At 34.3% G+C, this 15,031-nt stretch overlaps 2 long non-coding RNA genes across 3 annotated transcripts in view; one reads left to right on the top strand and one right to left on the bottom strand.

Annotated features, from left to right (window-relative positions):
- LOC107967069 (uncharacterized) overlaps positions 1-15,031 on the top strand; it is a 201,707-nt gene that overhangs the window by 137,967 nt on the left and 48,709 nt on the right. The gene's annotated exons all lie outside the window — the stretch shown is intronic.
- Positions 4,952-15,031, bottom strand: part of LOC104008470 (uncharacterized) — a 126,550-nt gene continuing 116,470 nt past the window's right edge. For both annotated transcript variants that reach the window (XR_010147534.1, XR_683067.4), the window contains one exon: positions 4,952-5,097. This is a non-coding gene — a long non-coding RNA (uncharacterized LOC104008470). The remainder of the gene's footprint in view (positions 5,098-15,031) is intronic.

Below are 15,031 nucleotides of genomic sequence, written 5' to 3'. Positions count from 1 at the left end.
ATTGTTTCTTTCAGACATAGTCTGTCCAAAATTCTGTTCAGAGTTTTTGTTATTTTGAGTTGTCACCAGTGACTTGGAAGTAAACTTTGGAATAATTAACCTTGAATTCATGTGGCTTGCCATGGGCTCAAGCCATTCACAAGCTCGATTTGAACATAAATGCTCTGATAACAACTTTAGAATTCTCATACTTAAATTTTGGTTTCATCCATAGAAGGTAGGTAAATTTTGTTGATAAAGAAAAGATTTGGAGTACTTTTTGCAAATTGTTATTAAGATGATACAGCATTTTCTTGGGTTGAGTCTGAAGAAACAAAAACTATAAAATACTATAAGCCTAAAGGCTAAGAAGGCTCCTAAAGTGTCCTATAGTTATCACTGTCTCTAGAAACTGAGTTCACTAACCATGTCAGGAAGACATTATAATGTTTAAAAAAAGTTTTCATTATTTGTTTTATTATCAGAGCTGGAAAAGTGCAAAAGACTGCAAAAAAATAAAGACAGCTGAGGAGATAATTTTCTTTAGGCTATGGGTGAGAAATTTAGTGGCAAGATTAGACATATAAAAAGAGAGGAGAATTCTATCTTAAGATTCTAGATGGACAGATTTAAATAGATAAAGAAACCTCTAGTTTTAAATCTTTTTCAAAAAGAGATGAGAAAAATGCACTGCTAGATCTCATCTGATAGTAGATCTGAAACAGGTGAAAACAAAATAACAGGGAAAAGAAGCACCACTTCACTTCACAGGACTGTGATGATTCTCCCAGAGACAGACAAGAGCCAAAAAATTATTGCAACTTCTCTTTTTAAAGTCATATTTAGAGATCCTGTAGTAAGGATCACTGGGAAAACACCTCTCATAGATTCAGATAGCAATGTGAAAACATGATTCGGAAAACTATATTAAAAATAGGATGCAAGATGGCTACTGAGATGGGCATAAAGTACTCAAATAATTTCTGAGAAACTCAGCTACCATTTGTTTTTGTTTGTTTGTTTGTTTGTTTGTTTTTTTAGGTGAAGATAGTGGAATTGCCTGATTGTGCCCTGAGGAAAGTGCTCCAGAAATTTAAAGAATTGGGATGTTAATGAAAGGCACAGCCAATATGAGGCATACTTTAGAGAACATAGAAAGGACCATGATAGATTGAGTCCAGGTTTGGGTTAGATATTAGTCAAATAACAGAGTGTCTCTGGGGTAGGATTGTTCATCTCAGGGAAGTGAAAGTAGACAAAATTGAACAATGACTGATTCTGGCAGGTGCAGAATGCACCTATTTTTTATAATGGAGGAATGTGCTAAAAAATTCTGGAGGAAGACATCAGCAAAACAAACATCTGGGCCGGGAAGCAAAGGGAGAGGGAAAGGAAAGCAGGGGCTCGATGACTGCAAAACCTCAACTAACCGTGCATGTGGTAGCAAAGAAAAAGAACAGACTTCTAAGCAAGGTGCACTGCTAGGAATTTAATGGAGCTTCCTACAGGGAGGCAGGGAACACAGAGAACTGAAATTTCAGAAGCACACATGAGGGACCTCCTGGTGAGATAACACAGCAGATTCCTTAACCCTACACTATCCTCAAAGCTTCTAATTTTCCCGGCACTTAGTATTATTAGTTTCCCTTCACTCTCTTCTAATAGGTGTGTAGTGGTATCTCCCTGAAGTTTTAACTTTTATTTCAGTAATGGCTAGTGACACTGAGCTTATTTCATATCCATATATTATTGTTGGTGAAGTTTCTGTTCAATTCTGTGGCCTGCTTTTTTATTTTCTCGATGTACCTTTAGAAGAGAAGTTTTAAATTTTTATGAAATTTATCTTTTTTATTATAGATCATGACCTTGGCGTTATATATAAGAACTCCTTACTTATTCCAAAATCACACAGATTTCTTTTGTGTTTGAGTTTGTTGTTGTTGTTGTTTTAGGTTTATAGCTTTCAGTTTCAGATTATAGGTCTATATTATTAGTATGTAGTTTTTAGGTATTATCTTTAGGTTCATGAGATGGGTTGAGATCTGGTTAAGATTTATTTTTGTATGTATGGATGTCCAATTCTTCCAGCACTATTTTTTGAAAAAATTCTCTTTCCACCAATGATTTGCTTTTATAATTTTGATTTAAATCAGTGGACTACGTATGTTTGGATCTGTTTCTGAACATTCTATTCTGTTCCACTGACCTATGATAGTGATCTTTCACCAATACCATACTGTCTTGATTACTGCAGCTTTATAGCAAATTTTGAAATAAGATAATGTTAGTTGTTAAGCTTTGTTTTTCTTTTCCACTTTGTTTGGTTATTTAACTTCCTTTCCTTTCCATATGAATTTTAGAACCAGCTTGATTTCAATGAAAAAAATATCTGCGGATATTTTGTTTGGAATTCCTAAAAGTCTGTAGACAGATTAGTGGGGAATAGAAATCTATGCTATAGTGAGTCTTCCAATTAATCTTAGTATAGCTTTCAATTTATTTAGATCTTTGAATTCTTTTTGAGTGTTTTGTCGTTTTCGTCATCAGATTCAGTACATGTTCTGTTCGATGTATATTTAAGTATTTCATTTTTGAAGTTACTGTAAATTATATTGGTGTTAAAAATAGCTGCCTTCAAATAATTTTCTACTGCTTCATGTGTTATACAAGAGCTTTATAACGATATATTCCCAAGTTCTTCCTCTCATCCAATATGATACTCTTCTCATGTATATAACTTTGCATAGTCTATAAATTCAAATACATTGTTAATTTCTTTTTTTACTTTAGAAAACCAATTATTTTTAGGGCAACTAAAATGAGAACAAAACACACATATTTATCTAAATTTTAACCATTTCCATAAATAGTTTTTGTGTATGCATGTGTGTGTAGAATCGTGTTTCTGCCTGATATCAGACTGAATAACCTTCTTTTATATTTTTTAATATAGATGTGTTGATAATAAATTATTTTAGAATTTGTTAGTCTGAATAAGTCTCTTCTTTCATTTTACAAGTACATTTTCAGTGGGTATAAAATTTGGGTTGACAAATTTTATCTTTCAGCACCTTAAAAATGCCAATTTTTATCTTCTTTCTTACAAAGTTTCTGGCAAAATCTGCTGTAACACTTATTTTTGTTCTCTCCATAGAATGTGCTTTGTTTCCAGCTTCTTTCATGATTTTTCTATTTATCTTTCACTGTACCCAGTTTGCCTATGAAGTGTTTAGGACTGCGCTTGTGTATGTGTGCACATGTGCGTGTGCATGTGTGTATGTATGTAATAGTTACATTGCTTTAGGTTCTCTTGAGTTTTTCAGATTTGCAGTTTGACTTAGTTCATTATTTTTAGAAAATTCTTGATCGCTTTTTGGATATTTTATCTTTCCAATTATCTGTCTCTTCTCCTTCTGTTATTCCAATTTAAAAAACAAAAAACAACAACAACAAAAAAACAGCTTGTATCATTTACAGAGCTCTGGCACAGAAAGCCAGCACTCACATTTTGTCTCACCTTTGAGGTGCCTATCTGTTCTTAAAGTTTGAGCTGGCTGGGTGCGGTGGCTCACACTTGTAATCCCAGCACTTTGGGAGGCTGAGGCAGTTGGATCACGAGGTCAGGAGTTCAAGACCAGCCTGGCCAAGGTGGTGAAACCCCGTCTCTACTAAAAAATACAAAAATTAGCCAGTCGTGGTGGTGGGCACCTGTAATCCCAGCTATTCGGGAGGCTTAGGCAGAGAATTGCTTGAACCTGGGAGCTGGAGGTTGCAGTGAGCCAAGATCTCACCACTGCACTCCAGCCTGAGCGACAGAACAAGACTCCATCTCAAAGGAAAAAAAAAAAGTTTGAGCTAATTGTCCTGCATCCTCAGCTCATTAATAGGGTCAAAAAAAGTAATAATTTTGTAGCTTATGTGATTTTCCATGTTGTCACAATAATAACCCTGTTTCTTTCTGTATACATACTAATCATAAAATGAGAGTGATAACTACAGTATTATACTTTCTTATATAGACCCTTCACAGATACATTTACATAGATAACATTCATTCTGTCTCCACTGCATATAAATCATTATTTTACTTAAATCAGTGTTTCAGTTTTAACTTCTTATAATCATGCAAATATTATTCATAGCAGGATGAATATTATTATAGGAATATATATCTTTCTTATGCAATATTTTGGGTTTTTTAGGAGTTCAGAGCTTCCTTATTTTTACTTTGCTTGCTTTTATTTTATATATAACTAATTCATCTACAAACAGACAGAAAAGTAAATATAATCACAAAATAGTGATATGCTTATAATCTGGCTCTTTGAGGGCAAGGGAGTAGCAATGATTGTAATGCTTGTTAATTTACATAGTCTAGATACTCTTGCCATGGCAAATTTCAAGTTATTAGTATTTTAAAAGGGGATGGCAAAAGCCTTAAATATTTAACCTTTGACTCTCAAGAATCAGTATGAACTAGTATCTTACGCTGCTCAGGTTTCCATAACAAAATACTGTAGATTGAGTGGCTTAAACAACAGAAATTTATTTCTGACCATTCTGAAGTTTTAAAAAGTCTCAGGTCAAAGTCTGGCAGGGTTTAATTTCTAGTGAGGGCTCTCTTCTTAGCTCTCAGATGGGCTGGCATCTCATTGCATCCTCTCACAGCTTTTCCTCTGAATGTGGGGAAAGAAAGAGCAATTGGTCTCATTTCTCCTTTGATAAGGACACTAATCCTATCAGATCAGGCCCCACCCTTATGACCTAATCTAATGTTAATTGTCTGTTTATATCCCCTGTATCCAAATACGGTTACATTGGGGATTAGAGTTTCAACATGTGAGTTTTGTTGGGACAAAAATTCAGTCCATAGCAACTGGCTTCAGCACACCACTGACAGCAGTAATATAAAAGTTTTATATTTTTCCCTGGAGTCCTAGCATTTTGAACCTACCACTGTCCTGCTTGAAAGTGGAATAGGTGCTCCCTAGCACTGTTGAACTGTCTTCTTGGGGCCCATTCCTCATGGTCCTGGGATTCACCTGTTATGTTAGGTGGCCTCTTCTTGAATCAGTGTCTTCTTCTTTCTTGATTTACTCTCAAAATTCAAGATGCTTCCTGAGAAAGAAAGCAAGTGAGGCAATTTTTAAAGGACCTGTATTTTTATTCTACTTTGATACTTTAATGGGATATTGTTGAATAGAGTTCTAGGCTGGAAATATTTTTCTTCAGAATTTCAATAACACCATTGTTTTATGGTTTTCAATGTTGCTCTCCAAAAGTACGGTGCTATTCTGATTTTAATTATTTTGCTTGTCACATTTTTTTCCTAGAAGCTTTTAGAATATACTTTTTATCAGCTGCATTCTCATATTTCATGATGATGCTGTACATAACAGGCCTTGAGTTGCACGAAAAAAGCCAACAAGAACAAACAAAACATGTAAAAAAAAAAAAAGTAGCATACTTTCTTTTAACATGGAAAGTATGATTGTCCTAGAAAACAAGAGACAGCTAAAACCTGCTTTTTCCTTCTGAAAAGTTTATTATTAAGATAATAGACTAATCATCTAAATTTCGTATTCTTAAATATTTTATTTTCATCTACTTATTCTTTGTTTACTTATTGGGATATGTCTTTTCAATACCTCTACAAAATATTTTTTAAAGGCAAACTTTAAAATGTTAGATTTTCAGTGGCTTATTTTTATTCTCTGAATGCTGTACAGAGGTATATTGGTCCTATTCTGGTTTATATGGGAGCAATGACATCTCATATTTCTGAGATGTACAAATAATTTTTCTGAATTTGTTCCCCTCTCCAGCTTCATAATTTTTGTTTCCTCTAATTGCTTTTATTCTGTTTGTTTAGGTCTTTGTTTTGATGGTAGATGTTTCTCCTCAAATGTCAGATGATCTGTCACTGACTGTTTTTAAAATGCTATTTATACTTTAAATGTATAAAACAAATTATAAATGACACAAACAAGTGGAAAATCACTTCGCACTCATGGGTCAGAATAATCAATATTATTACAATATTCACACTGCTCAAAGCAATCTTCAGATTCAATGCAATCTTTATCAAAATATTAAAATTATTTTTATACAATTATAATAAACAATTCTAAATTTCAAATGGAACAAAAAAAAGAGCCCAAATAGCCAACAAAATCCTAAGCAAAAAGAACAAAGTGGGTGACATCACATTACCTAACCCCAGATTATACTACAATGCTATACTAACCCAAAGAGCATGGTATTGGTATAAATATAGACACATAGATCAACAGAACAGTATAGAAGGCCGAGAAATAAAGCCACATATTTACAACCAACTGATCTATGACAAAGCTGACAAAACATACGCAAGGGAAAGGACACTTTTTTCAATAGATGGTGCTGGGAAAATTGGATTGCCATATACAAAAGAATGGAACTGGACCCCTATCTCTCACCATATACAAAAATCAACTCAAGATGGATCAAAGACTTAAATATAAGACCTGAAACTATAAAAGTACTAGAAGAAAACCTAGGGAAAACTTTTCAGGACATTGGTTTAGGCAAATAATTCATGACTAAGGCCTCAAAACCACAAGCAAGAAAAACAAAAATAGACAAGTGGGACTTAATTAAACTAAAAATTTCTGCACAGCAAAATAAATAATCAGAATGAACAGACAACTGACAGAATGGGAAAAATATTTGCAAACTATGCATCTGACAGGGAACTGATATCCAGAATTTACAAGAAACTCAAACAACAGCAACAAAAAAACAAATAACCCCTTTAAAAAGTGGGCAAAGGACATGAATAGACATGTTTTAAAAGAAGACATATAAATAGTGAACAAACATATGAAAAAATACTCATCATCACTAATCATTCAGATAAATGTAAATTAAAACCACAATGGGATACCATCTTACACAAGTAAGAATGGCTATTATTAAAAAGTAAAAAAAAAAATCAAAAGATGGTGGCCAGGATGCAGAGGAAAGGGAATACGAATACCCTATTGGTTGGCATGTAAATTAGTATAACCTCTATGAAAAACATATGGCATAATGTGTGTGTGTGTGTGTACACACACACAGTAGTATATGATTTGGCCATAAAAAATAAAATTATGTCTTTTGTAGCAACATGAAGTGAGCTGAAGGCCATTATTTTAAGTGAAACAACTCAAAAACACAAAGTCAAATACCACATGTTATAACTTATAAGTGGATGCTAAATAATGTTTACACATGGACATAGAGTGTGTAATAATGAACACTGGAGACTCAGAAAAGTAGGAGGGTGGGAAAGGAGAGAGGGATGATAAATTACTTCATAGGTACATGTACCTTATTCTAGTAAAAGTTACCCTAAAAGCCCAAACTTCACTATGCGATATAGCTAAGTAACAAAACTGCACTTATACACTTTACATTTATGCAAATAATATAAATAAATAGAAGTTGAGGGGTTTGGCTTCAGGGTATGATTACTTGTTGCATTCTAATTTTGAGCCTCTTTTTGTGGGATGATTACTTTTTCTAAATAAAATCCTGACACTCAGACCTCAGAAATGATCACTTTAGGTGCCATTCTTCTGAAATACGAGTTGAATAGAAGAAGGAGCTTGGTGATCTTCCAATTACATAAATAGAATTTTAATATCTGCTTTCAATATAGATTCTTCCTACTGCACCCCCATACCTGTGTCCTAATCACTAGAGTTCCTGCGATTCAATTTCTCCAAAGAGAAAACTATCAGGCTTCTTGATTTTGCAACCATTTCACAGGATAAACTTAAGTTTTAAAGAAGTTTTAAAAGGAGACTAATCTACTCAAATTGGATGGTTTACTTTTGGATTTTCCTCAGAAGCAGAAATGCGCAGTCAAAGTAGTGTTCCACCCCGTTGTCATTCCTCATCTAAGGAGCAGATCTGTGACTCCAACTCCAGTTTTGCCTTACAAAGACTTTGACTTTCCCAGAGTCGCTGTCTACATAATTTTGCTGTTCATCTAGTCTATCGATGTAGGATATGAGCAAGGATCCAAACCTTAACAGCTGTACCAAATCCCACAAGACATATAGGCAGATGTTGAAATTAAAAAATAATGCAGCTTGAAGGAGAATAGAAAAAAAAATCTGAGAACAAACATCTTAGAATTACAAGCAAATTCTAGTTTTGTACTCATAATTTACAGGTTCCCCTTCCTTACCCCTCCACTCCACCAGCACACGCACACACACACACACACACACACACACACAATCTGTCGGTGACTTAATTGGGGCTGAAATTTGGAGGTGATTTTTAAATGTTGCACGTAAAAGAGATTTCTATGGCTCTTATAAGTCCTGGATAAAACTTTTCTGCTTTGTGACAAGCTGGGGATATCACATTGCTGTGCTATCAAGAGGCATATTAATTTCATGAGGCCAATAAGTTCACCCAAGTTCTACCTATTGATTTTCATAATCCTCATCACAAGATATGTTGAATGCAGAACCATCACTACAAAAAGGAAGTCTTAATATAGATAACTATTACCTCAGCCAATAGTCTCTTCCTTATTTTGAAGTTTTCAAATAGTTATAAAGTGAAAATGCATGATGTTTATAAGCATTTATACTGCATTTGCTATCTTGGATAGGTTGTTCAAAAATTTGAAGTCTTGATTTGGTCTTCTTCATCAAAGGGTAGTATCATTTGAAATATTGTTTATGTAGTTTTTAATTTATTACAGAATATTTTAAACAGAATGTGTCAAGGACGAAAGTCCCATAGGACCTTTCTCATTTTTTATTATTTTTTATTTTTGTACAGATGAGGTCTCACTATGTTGCCCAGGCTGGTATTGGACTCCTGGCCTCAAGCATACTCTTTCCTTGGCCTCCCAAAGTGCTAGGATTGCAGATGTGATCCAGAACACCCTGCCAAGACCTTTCTTTGATTGACTTTGATGACTATCTACGATAGAGGTTATTAAAGTTTTTTGTTCAAAAACATGAGATAGCAGAGACACGTCAACAGCATAGTGGAATGGGAAGTACTGGACCTTCATTTCCTCCACAAACACAATGATTTTACAACAATTCATGGACAGATTAGCTTTGGAGTAATCAGCAACTAATTGAAAGTCTCTGCTTCCTGGAGGGTGCAAAAGCAGACTCACTGAAGCCAATAGGAAGATTGAGGACAACTTTTCACCAGAGACCTTGACACTGGTGCAATGCCATATGATCAGAAAGAGACTCCCTAGCTCCTACCTTTACCCAGAAAAGGGAATGGGTTGATTTGCAAGTCCATCTCTCTGAAGAGGTTCCTTAGAGGACTGGCTTTTGTCCTTTCAGCCTTGAAATTCTGATGATCTAGCACAGTCTAGCTATTCAGGGTAGAATGGAGGCAGCAGTTTGGACTGGCAAATGTCATTGCTTTCTCTACCTTGCTCAGCACAGAGCAAAAGGATAAAAAATCCCAGATCTGAACTTCCTCCTGGGGATGGAAAAAGTTGATCTATGAGTCTAGCACACCACTTTCCCTAGGGCTTCTCCCAAAATTAACATGTGTCTCACCAGTCTTAAAAGTCACATAGATCTAGCACCATCTGCCCAGGAGAGAATGAAGACAATGACTTGAACGTAGATGCTATATGACTCCCACCCTGGCTCAGCACAGAGCGAATTAACAAAAACCACAGCTGCCTTCAGCTCCCTGAGGAGGAAAAGAGATAGTAAAGAATGTCAGAACATCTGTTCAGGCTGAGGGTGGTGATCTTCTGCTGTATAAGTCCAGTCTGTCATGATTAGGGGAGGTTTTGCTTTGTCTAATGTACAGACACCAACACAGGGACTCAAAAAAGAGAAAGAAAAAAGAAAGAAGAATAATGAGCCAAATATTTTCCAAATAAAGAAATCAAAAAATTTTCAGAAATTTACTCTATTAAAATGGAATTGTATAGTTTACCTAATGGAAAATCAGAAATAATTATCATAATAATGTTCACAGAAATAATTGTCATAAGGATGTCAAGAGAACAATGCATGGACAAAGTGACAGTTTCAAGAAATACACAGAAAATATTAAGAAGTACCAAAACGAAACTATGAAGATGAAGAACAAAATAGTTCAACTAAGAAAAATTAGTAGAGGAGTTCAGCAGACTACATCATACATAAGAAAGAATTAATGAACTCAAAAACAGATCACTGGAAATAATTTAGCCAGAGGAGAATAAGGAAAAAAGAATGAATAAGAGTAAAGAAATCTCAATAAAATTATGAGACATCATCAAGCAGACCATTATATGTATTATGAAAGGCCCAGAAGGATAAGAGAGAAAAAACTCAAAAGCATATTCAGAGAAATAGTGGTTGAGGCTGGGAGTGGTGGCTCACGCCTGTAATCCCAGCACTTTGGGAGACTGAGGTGAGCGGATCACCTGAGGGCACAAGTTCAAGACCAGCCTGGCCAACATGGTAAAACCCTGTCTCTACTAAAAATATGAAAACTAGCTGGGTGTGGCGGCAGTTGCCTGTAATCCCAGCTACTTGGGAGGTTGAAGCAGGAGAATCATCTGAGCCTAGGAGGCAGAGTTTGCAGTGAGCCGAGATCTCACCACTGCACTGAAGCTTGGGTGACAGAGCAAGACTCTGTCTCAAGAAAAATAAATAAATAAATGAACAAATAAATAAATAAATAATGGCTGAAGACTTCCCAAATTTGAGGAAGAAAATAGATGTTCAGATCCAAAAACCCAAAGGACATCAAATAAAATAAATCTACACTGAGACACATTATAATCAAAATGTCAAAAGTCAGTGACAAACAGAAAATTTTTAAAGCAGCAAGAAAAAAGTGACTGTTCAGATATAAGGGACACTTCCATGCTCCCTTCTTCCTGCCATAAAACTATCAGCAGATTTTTCACCAGAAATTTTTATTTCAGGCAAGAAAGGTATGAGGTGATATATTTAAAGTGCTGAAAGAAAAAAAAAAACTATTAACTAAAAATACTATACCTGGATTATATATATATATATTTAACAAAGGAGAGAGAAGCTTTTTCTCAGACAAACAAATGCTAAGGGAGTTCATTACCAAGGAACCTGCTTTACAAGAAGTGCTGAAGGGATTAGGTTGAAATGAAAGAATGCTGACCAGCAATCTCACAGCTTAAGAAAGTATGAAACTCATTGGTAAAGGAAAATATATAAACAAATACAGAATACTGTATTACCATAATAGTGGGTAAATAACTTTCCATTCCAGCATTAAAAGTAATTATAACTAAAGAAATATTAAAAGATATGCAATATTAATATATGTAAGTTGTGACTAACATAAAATGTATGTGAGAGGGAAAGTTAAAGTGTAAAAAGTTTTTGCATGTGATGTAACTTGTTATATGCTTAGAGCATACTGTTATAAAATATTTTTATGTAAGCCCTAAAGGTAAGAAAGAAGAAAAGCTAAAGAAGTTAGAGAAAAGTAAGGTGAAAGAAATTTCAAAGAAAAAAATAACACTAATAGAAAACAAGTAACAATATGTAAATAATAAATCCTTCCCTGTCAATAATTATTGTAAACATAAACCAATTGAATTTCCCAATGCAATTACATAGGGGGGTGAATGGATTAAAAAACTATGACCTAACAATATGCTGTCTACAAGAAATTCACTTTAGATTTAAGGACACACATAGACTGAATGTGAAGGGATGGGAAAAGACATACTGAATGTCTTCAATATGTTACCTTTTGGTAACATATTGTTACCTATGGGTAACATTTTGTTTACCTTTTGGTAACCAAAAGGGACCATGAGTGGTTATACCTATATCCAACAAAATAGATTTTAAGTCAAGACTTGTCACGGATGACAAAGAAGAACATTAAACATTGATAAATGGGTTAATCTATCAGGAAGATATAATAAGTATATGTGCACTCCCTTACAGATCTCCTAGATACATAAAGCAAACATTTACTGATCTGAATGGAGAAATGGACAGCAATACAGTAATAGTAAAAGACTCAATCCCCCACTTTCAATGATGGACAGAACATTCAGACAGAAGACAAATAAGGAAACAGAGGACTTGAATAATACTATAGATCAAATTGATCTAACAGACACACACAAAACATTCTAACCAACAGCAGCAAAAGACACATTCTTCTCAAGTGCACGTGCACCTTTCTCAAGGATAGATCACATGTTAAGCCACAAAACAAGGGTTTAAAACTTTAAGAAGACTGAAATCATACCAAATATATTTTCTTACCACAATGGAATAAAATTAGAAGGAATAAATACCATAAGAAAAACTGGAAAATTCAAACATAAATGGAAATTAAACAACAATCTTGAACAACCATTCAAGCATCAAAAAACCCAATTTTTTAAAAAAATAAATATTATTTTGAAACAAATGAAAATAAAAAACATGCATAAAAAATTATGGGCTGCATTTAAAGGAGTAATAAATGGGGAGATTGTAAAAATACTCATGTTAAAAATATCTCAAATAGGCAACCTAAATTTCCATCTCATGGAAATAGAAAAAGAAGAACAAAGTAGCCCATAGTTAACAGAAAGAAGTAAATAACAAAAATTGACCAGAAATAAATAAAATAGAGAATATAAAAATAATAGAAAAAGATCAATGAAACCAAAAGTTGAGTTTTGAAAAGATAAACAAAACGTACAAAGCCTTAGCTAGACTAAGAAAAGACGGTAGAAGACACAAATAAATAACATCTAAAATGAAAGAAGAGACATTATGACTGATGTCACATAAATAAAAAGGACTACAAGACAGTACCATGAACAATTATATGTCAAAAAACTGAATAACCTGGAATAAATGTATACATTTCTAGAAACTTCTAAGCCTAAATAATGCAGAAATATAATGTGAACAGACCTATAAGAAGTACTGATATAGGAGTTAAGAAGAAATTACTTAGGTAGATAGTGAGGGTATAGAGGTTTCTCAAAAAGTAAAAAATACAGCTATCATATGATCTAGCAATACAACTGCTAGGTATTTTATCCAAAATAATATCAAGATCTCAAACAGATTTTAGCACTTGTATGTTAATTGTAGCACTATTTACAATAGCCAAGATGTGGAAATACTCTAAATGGCCTTTCAAAGATGAATATAGTATATACATCCAATAAAATAGTATTTAGCCTTAAAAAAGAAGGAAATTCTACAAGGCATTACACCATAGATGAACCTTGAGGACATTATGCTCAATGAAGCAAACCAGTCACAGAAAGAGAAATACTACATTATTCCACTTATATGAAATCTCTAAATAGTCAAATTCATAGAATCGAAGAGTGAAATGGTGGTTACCATGGGCTGGGAGGAGCAGGAAAGGAGGAGTTGCTCATCAGCAGGAATGAAGTTTCAGTAAAACAAGATGAATAAGCTCCAGAGATCTGCTGTACAACATTGCATCTATAGTTAATAATAATGTATCATACAATTAAAAATATAAGGGAGTAGGTCTCATGTCTTAACATGAGATTGGTAGTTCTTACCAAGCTAACATAAAATATGTAAAATAAATCATATAGAACGTTGTTAATAACATCGGCTCTCAGTGGAACTCCAGAGTATCTACTTTTGAGCAAACTCTGGAAACATGCATTTTAAGCAACTGAGTAATGATTGCCGGTGGCTCCTATACCTAACTTTGTGGTTTACTTCTAGAGGGAAAATGCTGTAGACCTAACATACAAATCTAATGAGGTAGATATCCCTTTCGTCTTTCACAATCTTCATATTCACTTGTCACACTCTTCACTACTCAAATAGCTGACAAAAATTTGTTTTATCTCATCTGACCCTTTGGAATATTCGTGTTATGTGTCTTGTTTCTGGATTTCTTTCTTTCTTTCACAGTCTTTAAAAGCTCATGTATCTACTTGAATAAACTGGTGGTTGATAAGTCCTTGTATATGCCTTTCATCTTTTCTAGGATGCATTACCATGAAATACCCTTGCAACCACAGTATCAACTACAAAGTCAGAAAGTAAGCATGTCATATTCCATTTCGGCCCTCAGTATTTTCCTATAAAACACTCTTTCCTGGTCTCACTATGCTTTTGGGCATTCAATACGTATTCATTATGCATTGAATATCTTGAAAATTTCTGACATATGTCACCATCCTAACAATTACTTTGATCTGTTTTTGGACAATGGAAAAGTACTTCAAATTTCAGAAAGCATGTTTGAACTCTAATGCTTATGCAGCTCATCAGTGGCCTGAAAACCCCTTGGCAGATCCCCAGCAATTATGTCTATTCCACCAGCTGTAGGTTTTAATAACAGAATTTCTAATTAGCTAAATATTAAATTAACTAAATATATAGCTCACCTGCCCCATATAACTGAGTGATATTTGTTTACATGTATTTATAAGTATTTTTAAACACAAGTCTTTTATTTTTATTTTCTATGAACATTGTCATGTCAAATTCCAAGAAAGGAGAGGTTAAAAAAACAATGTTTATGCTGGTAGACAAAAAGAAAAAGCTAACACTTCTATACACTCAAATGAATTTATCAACCTGCCTTACACCATAAGAGAGGTAAAGAGGTGATATTAATTTTTTCATAAATGTTCATGTACTATAGAAAGGATATAAATGAAATACAGGAAAGACTTTAAGCTTTATTCTCTGAGGGAATACGTTATAGTCTTCTTTCCTTTTAAAATAATCAAGTGTTTCCGCCAGGCACTCTTGGAAGGCTGAGGTGGGCAAATTGCCTGAGCTCAGGAGTTGGAGACCAGCCTGGGCAAAATGCTGAAACCCCATCTCTACAAGAAATAAAAAAAATTAGCCAGGCATGGTGGCGTGCACCTGTAGTCTCGGCTACTTAGGGGGCTGAGGCAGGTGGATCGCTTGAGCCCAGGCTGCAGTGAACCATGATTGCACCACTGCACTCGTCTGGGCAACGGAGTGAGACCCTGTCTCCAAAAGCAAAACAAAACAAAAAGTATTAAAGAAAGTATATAAGAATGAAG

The sequence above is a fragment of the Pan troglodytes genome, chromosome 9 (genome assembly GCF_028858775.2).
Source record: "Pan troglodytes isolate AG18354 chromosome 9, NHGRI_mPanTro3-v2.0_pri, whole genome shotgun sequence".
Lineage (NCBI taxonomy): Eukaryota > Metazoa > Chordata > Mammalia > Primates > Hominidae > Pan > Pan troglodytes.
This window is presented reverse-complemented; position numbering and strand designations above follow the sequence as displayed.